Below are 8,412 nucleotides of genomic sequence, written 5' to 3' on the forward strand. Positions count from 1 at the left end.
TCACCCTTATATGTCCACACGTGTTTACTCAGATATGACAAAAACATAATATATCTCTGGGGTAATTATATAAATTGGCTACCTATAGTGAAAATATAATCTCATTGCTGCAACTATGGGACTCTTCAATGGCTCCTTCCAGCCCTTTAGGTTTGAGACAGAATAAATTAAGAATCCTCAGTGTAACATGAGGCCAAGGATATGGAAATACACTTGGTTACTTCAGGTCATCTCCCATCAAACGGAGTGCCATGTTCTCTCTCCCCTTCCTACAAGGAAGAATGCTACCAGTATAGTAAATTGTTCACGTGCATCTTGTTGTTCCCACCTTCGTAAGCAGCTTACTCCATGTCAATCAACTGAAAAGCTAACTTCTTCATAAAGTTTTTTCCATGTTTGATCTTGGTTAGTAGGTAGCAAAGTATCAAAGTATATTATACTGCTATGGTGTAATCTTTCTCTTTTATGTCTCAAGATAGGCATTGCCTACAAATTACAGGCTTGCAAACTTTCACAGAAGAGTAAGAGGATCCCCTTTGTTTACACACAAATATAGTAATGAAGGGAAGGAAGGGGGAGAGAGGGAGGGATGGAAAGAGGAAATAGAGAATACACATATATGCTTGTTATTGTTTTCCTTTTCTGGACTGCCTTAGCACAGAAGCTTTCAGTTGAGCTCCCTGATTCTAGAACTAAGCAGAATGACAAACAAATCTCATTTTCTGTCACATTTTTCTAACGCATAGGGATTCTGAAGTGCAGAGACGATCTCAGGAGATCTGCAATATACCTAGCCTATCTCCAAGTCCTGTGGTGGCCAACACTTGACACAGAATAAAATTAATGAAGAACTCATGAATTTTATGAGTCCATTTATTCTTTTTGAATAGCAAAAAATATTTTTATGAGAATTTCAACCTGTACTATTAGCCTTGTGAGCTGGAATGAGTCTAGTACAGACTGGTCTTTTCTTATAGGAAACAGGAAGATCAGTGTTCTGTTAGAGACAACTCCTGGTACCTTTCTCTGTATATCCCACATCACTCTGTTTTTTTGCGTGGATGTTGATTCATAAAGACTGATGAATGACTAGTTATGACCTCTTTACAACAGCTACTTCGGTTTGAACTGATTTTCAATAAGCGTTGTGTGGGTAAAGAACAGTGAACTATAAAATACCACTTAACTAGGTCTGGAGAGATGTCTCAGTGGTTAAGAACATTTAATGCTCTTCCAGAGGACCTGAGTCCAATTTCCAGCACCTACATGACAACTCACAGCTGTGTGTAACTTCAGGTTCAATGGATTTGCCACACACACATATGTTCAGGCAAAACACCAATGCACATAAAATAAAAATAAATACAATCTATAAAAATAATGCCACTTAACTAAAGCAACAAGCTGCGATTGCATGCCTCAGGCTATCTTCCTTCTTCCTTGTGTATTTAAAGACTCTAACATTTATACTGGAGGATTCCAACTTATGGTGGTTTGGATGACACTGTCCCTGTACTTAAGCCCTTGGTCTTCAGCTGGTGGCCCTGTTGGGGAGGTTTAGGGGATATAGACGTTTTGGAGGATGTATATCACAGTGTGCAGTAGGGGTGGGGCCCTCGTAGAGTTTAAAGTTCTGAGGTACTTCTAGTTCGCTTTCTCTGCTTTGTGCTGTGGTTTGAGACATGAGCTCCCAGTTCTAGGTGTCACGTGCCTACTGTTTGCTGCCATGTCTCCATGTCTTGTGACGTTTATCCCCCCGGAATCGTTTGCCCAAATAAACTCTTTCTTCTAGAAGTCTCCTTGGCCACAGTGCTTTGCCACAGCAATAGAAAAATAACTAAGGTCCAGTTCAATCCTCATACGTGTTTGCGATTCATCAGGAAACTTTAAAGACTTATCTACATGCTAAGAGAGATCTTACCAAAGTGTTCTGGGTCATCAGCTTCACCATCCTTGGGCTCCTCTCTTGGTTCATCTTCCTCCTCCATAGGGACCTCCTGATGATTTTCAGAGGAGACCCTGGGATCCATATCAACCTGCATTCACCAGGAAAGAAATCATAGATGCTATGACTGGGAAGTTGAAAACTAAACTAACCTACAAAAACTGAATGTCAGCAAGGCTTCCTTCGTGAAACCCAGATGTTGAACATCTGGGAAGCACTACTGTTGACATTGAAAATCAGATATCCTGGGGTCAGCATATCTCATCACTGACTCTCCATTGAACAACACTTAAACATCAGCCTCATCACTATCAAAAGAACACACTTCTTGGGTAGGCTAGTTATCTTCCTTTTAAAAAACTGATACCAGCAAACAAATACAACTGTCCCAATTTATCCACAAGGCTACATTCAAAGAATTCTTATGGAAGTATGACTTTTTAGATATCACCAAAACCTATATAGGCCATGTATTCCTTTTACCTACGTGTCTGTGATAAATTTTGATTTATAAATTAGGCATAGAAAGAGAGTAACAGTAACTAATAATAAAGCATAATTGTAACAACATGCTATAACAAAAGTTTGTGTGGACATTTTTTTTCTCTTGTTCTCTTAAAATAACTTAAGGTAGATCTTAGCACCTTCAGTATGTGATTTTAATGTTTACTTTCTTACTAGGTTGAAAATTTCTACCCTCTGACAGGAAACAAAGGCTTTTCCTTGGAATATCATAACTGTCACGGCCCAGTTTTGGATGTTTTTTTTATCACCAAGACAGCATTGCCAACAAAAACAACTGGAAGGGGAAGGGTTTATTATGACTCATGGTTCAGGGGATAGTGTCCAGGCTGATAGGGAAGAGGTCTGGCAGCAGTAGCTATTCATGGCCATGGTAATGAGAGTATACGGTAGCTTCATGAAGAAAAGAAAGTAGGCTGGAAGTCTCGCTGAGATTCAGTGCTTCCAATCTGACCCTATGGCCCACATCTGCGATATAGGGCCTATGTCCAGAAGGTTTCTTCCATACATGGCCACCAGCTGGGGACCAGGAAGTTAAGCACAGGAAACCTGCAGGATAGAGTTCACACTCAGACCCAGCTGGAGACCAGGTAGGTAAGCACGTTCACTTGTAGGAGACAGTTCACACTCATCATAACAATCACTATTAAAACAGTAAGCACAGGGCTGCACCATGGTGTCCAGAAACTCCATTCCTGTGCACTCACAGAAGAAATGAAACATGTTGTATATCACATGTGATTGTAAATGTTACACTCATTATTCCTAATGTCCAAACAGTACAGGCAACCTAGATGTCACTGCACAGATATGAGTCAATGTCATCTGGATGTTGTCAGAAGGACACAATATCCTGTTACGGCTGAAACTTGGACACATGATGTTAAATGAAAGAAGACAGTAAAGACTCACATATTTTATGGTTCTATGGTTTTTCATTTAATTTTTTAAAAACACTTATTTGTGAATGCATGTAGGTGCACGTTCATCAAGCTATGTATATGGAAGTCAGAGGATGAGTCACAGAACTCATTTCTCAATTTCTATGGATTGCGGGATTAAACTGAGGTTGTTAGACTTGGAGATAAGGACCCCTTGCCCACTGAGGTATCTCCTCAGTACTGTGTGATCCTATGTTAATGAAATGTGTGACATAGGCAAATCCACAGCTGCAGGAAGTATGTATTTTATGAAGTTGAAGCTTCTCCAAAATAGTCTTTAAAAAAGAAGGTCGAAGTTTGAGGAAATTAAAATTAACAGAGGCAAGAGTTTAAACACTGCCAATGACCAGATAATAACATCAGCTATCACAATGAACACTCAAGGTCTATGGACTTAAAGCCAAATCTCTCCATTTCTACATAATACTCTTTCCCTTGTCTTTTCTTATCATCAAACCCCCTTTGGTGGATGCTGTTCTCCTAAAGACAATATGGAGGAAACCAAGTCCAACAGGTAAATATATTTACAAGTGATCATCTAGCATCACTGCAAATATTACCTAATTATTAGATTACATTTCAGAGTACAGGATCCATTTGTACATTAGAAGATATTCCATGGGGCAAGAAAGATGGTTCCATGGTCAATATTAGAGTATGGCTCCTAGTACCTGCATTAGTCCTCTCATAACTACCACTGATGTCAGATCTTCTTCTGGCCTCTGTGGGCACCAACAAACACATACTCACACTTGCACACAAGTGTGTGCACACAAATACACAAATAAAAATATATCACGACAAGATAAGATTTGCTGTGGATGTGCAGGAATGATTCAATACGACAAAATTCTACTCTCCTAAATATAAGATAGAAAATATATAATAAGGTAAATGAGTAATCACACGACCATCTCCATATACATATATAAATACAAAACTATATGTATGTATGTATGTAAGTATGTATAAATGTATATAATCCTGTTCCTGATTTAAAACAAAAACAAAACACTCACCAGGATAAGAATGGGTTGTATTCAGCCAGAATACGGCAAATACATAGGCGAATGTCAGCAGCAAACCACTGAACTGAGAATGGGATCCCCGTTGAAGGAATCAGAGAAAGGACTGAAAGAGCTGAAGGGGCTTGAGACCCCATATGAACAACAATGCCAACCAACCAGAGCTTCCAGAGACTAAGCCACTACCCAAAGACTATACATGGACTGACCCTGGGCTCCAACTGCATAGGTAGCAATGAACAGCCTAGTAAGGGCACCAGTGGAAGGGGAAGCCCTTGGTCCTGCCAAGGCTGGACCCCCACTGAATGGGATTTTGGGGGGAGGGCGGCAATGGGGGCAGGATTGGGAGGAGAACACCCATATAGAAGGGGAAGGGGGTGGGGTAAGGGCTTGTTGACATGGAAACTGGGAAAGGGAATAACATTTGAAATGTAAGTAAGAAATACCCAATTTAATAAAGAGGAAAAAATATGATAAAAAAATGAATGGGTTGTATTTCCTAAACATGGTACCTTGGTCTAACAGTATGCATTATGAGGAAATGGTACAGGGGTTTCCATTCAAGCTAGAAGGAATATGGGTCCTCATTAACTCTGACACTCATGGATACTGTCCTAGACTCTATAGTCTAGAGGTACTAACTAAACCATGTAAGAAGACAATAGGAATAGAGAGTGGAAACCAAGAAACAAAACTATAGACAATAGGTGATAGAGTAGGTTACACTGCGAACCTGAGGAAGTCCGTAATAAGCCAGGAACATTACAAGAATATCAGACGTTTTTCCCTACTGAACATGAGTTGTTCTGAAAGTACCTAAGAGCCCTGCAGACTTTAATGTGTGACTCTTCTAAAAACGCAGTCCAGCAAACCACACTCAAGGATCGAAATCAGGAAAGGATCCCTGACAGACTGTCTTACGAAGCCCACGTTTAGTCCATTGTCCCAGTTGTCTCCACTGGCGGAACACATGTTCCATTTGGATGTCATGTCTCTTCAGCCTTTTCTCAGCCTGGAGGAAGACAGGACATGGCTTCTCATGGACTTCCTCGTCTTCCTTCACTCCACTGAGGAATAAAACGTCACGCAAAATGCGTGCGCAGAGACCACAAACAAAACCCATCTTGCCAGACATAAAATGGCTAATTAACTGAGCATGGAGCAAAATGTGGAACTGATAACATGCTTTTATCTCATGTGAAGCATAAAAGCTTTGAAGTCGGCCATGAAGATAGGAACACGTTAGTCCATTCACTCTTCTCTGGATTCTTTCTAGATCCAAAGCACAATCTGAAAATGGATTTCGGATCTGACTTGTGTCCAAGTTAAGTTTGTCCAGAAAGCCTGCCTTTCCTGTTAATGCTAACCAGGCTTGCAGAGAGCACAGCTGTCCCTGTGTGCTAGAGTGTGCTCCTTGGAGGTCAGAAACCTGATTGCCTCAGGCTTGATTGGGGTAGATTTCTTTAAATGCAAAGTCTGCCTATTTTTTATAATTACGTTTTTTTGGCATAAAATAATTAATTTTCATCTTCATTGCCTCTAAAGATTGTTTAAAGTGTATTGTTCCATGAATAACTTTCTCAGCCTCTGCGGGTACAGATAAAATAGGCACAGCCCCCTTTTCTTCATTCTCAACAGACAGAGAAATAGTCCACATGCAATTTTTCTCATCCTGTGGGGCACAACCCCTCAAAGGTCCAATGACCTTTTGACAGAGGTCACCTAAGACCATAGGAAAACACAGATATTTATGTTACAATTCATAGTAGTAGCTAAATTACAGTTAGGAAGTAGCAACAAAAATAACTGTCTGGTTGAGGTCACCGCAACATTAGGACCTGTATTAAAGGGTTGCAGCATTAGAAAGGTTGAGAACTATTGTTTGAGAGTCACCGTCTGTTTTAGGAATCTCAGCTCAGGCCAATTAGGATTCATGGCTTTGACACTGAGAATTTCAGAGAGCTAGCCAGTGTCAGAACCAAGTTCTATAAGGCCAAGGTAGGGGCTGTTCTTCCTTTACCTGTATCCCCAGAGTCCAAGAAAGTTATCTACAGGGGGAAAAACACTTTAAAGCAATCTTCAGAGTCAATGTGGATGAAAATTAATGACTTTAAGAAAGATATTTTAATTTAAGCTTGAGCATGAAAACTAAAAGAAAAAGAGGTGCAGAGAAGTTTAGTGGGACATGTCCACATGCGAGCACTGAAGAAGAGATTGTGTGTGTGCACACGCATGTGCTCATGCATGTATGTGCATGTGTGTTTATATGTGTGAATAAGTGTCTGTATTTGTGTGTGTGCATGTGGGTCCGTGTGTTCACGTGTGTGTGTGCCTGTGTGTCTAGGTATGTGTGTGTGTGTGTGTCTGTGTGAGTCAATATATGGGCGCGGTGCATGTCTGTGTATGTGTGTGTGTGTCTGTGTGAGTCAATGTATGGGTGTGGTGCATGTCTGTGTATGTGTGTCTGTGTATGTGTGTGTGCATGTGTTTTCTTCTTTAATTGTGCCCCATCTTATTTTTTTGAGACAAGGTCTCTCACTGAAGGAGCTTACAGATTCAGCTAGACTAACTTTAGCCAGTAATATCCTGGGATTCTTTTTTCTCTACATCCCTAAGGCTGGGGTTACCAGCAGGCATGGTTTTTGTGGTGTGAATACTGAGAATCTGAATACAATCTTTACAGAGGCACTTTTCCAACTGAGCCACCTCTCCAGTTGCACGCGCACTGCTTCTGACTCAGAGCATATCGTCACCTTGCATTGTAAGGAGCATTGTAAGGCTGATGAGTGAGAGGCCACCGTCCATGTCACCCCTGCTGGCTGCAGATCAGCAATTGTCTGGGGCTACCGAATTCAGTAATGAACACAAGTGCAGTTGCCAGAAGAACGGTTATAGAATCAAAGGCCTCCATGTCCAAAATTACTCCACAGTTTTTCTACTGCTCATTTATATGTCTCTGATCGTAAAAACTGATGACAGCTATGGAAACCAATATGTATTGCTTGCTTACTGTCTGTAGGCGTGTCTAAGTACTCAGCAAACACAATCGTGGGAGACTTGCGGATGCCAAGTTATCTTTCCATGACAAGCCACAAGCCATATTTACAGGTACAAGTTATATCTTTAGTTGGTCTGACACGCTGCTCTTAGCATGTGACGATGGCATCTATTCATCAGGAAGTAGAGATCTACACTTTTTCTCTCACATACACCTCAGAACATAAGTGATGCTGTGGGCTTCATCAAGGAGACCAGGGGTTAGAATATGAAGACTTTGGCCAGGCCGTTGAGGAATGTTTCCCTTTTGAGCCTAAGCTGTGAGGAAGAGGAACAACTACAATGAAATTTGTATATGAGGCATTTCTCATGAGAGCCAGCACTGAGTAGATGGGTGAGCAAAACCTGAAGATTTCTATTCTTGCCCTTGAATGACTCTGGTTGATGCATAGTGGGACATAGGTGAGATGTTTCCTCTGAGTAGATCTGTGAGCAATCCAAATGTTGTCATCGTTTCAATGCTGAGGTTGGGAGGTCTTTTCCTAAGACTAAAGAATTAAAACTTTGGTTTTAACCAGCTCTTGTTGGGGATGGTTACTTGGCACAAAGTGGTGGTTGTTGCTGGGGAGAAAAACCCTATTCTCAAGTGTCAGAGACATGTCATTCTTTTAAAATTTTAGTACTCTGTGCCCCTTTATAATATGCTTTCCATGTGATATGTGTTGGATGCGTATTTGTTGGTTTGAGCTGAGCTAGAGTAAGGATATGTGTGGTACTTCATGCTCCTGGGTGGTCTAGCTGTGTTGTAGATAGTAGGTCACCTCTACAGTCTGCAGCTGCCTCTTCTTGGAAACTGATCTTAGCATTAAGTCTTCAAGAGTTGGTATAGTGCCCTTGGATGGTATGGTTTAAGGTAGGTTCTCTCCGTCCCCCTGTCCCTCTCTCAAAATTTTAAACAAGGGAAACAAGGACAAAAATAGTG

The sequence above is a fragment of the Rattus rattus genome, chromosome 4, assembly GCF_011064425.1.
Source record: "Rattus rattus isolate New Zealand chromosome 4, Rrattus_CSIRO_v1, whole genome shotgun sequence".
NCBI classification, from domain to species: Eukaryota; Metazoa; Chordata; class Mammalia; order Rodentia; family Muridae; genus Rattus; species Rattus rattus.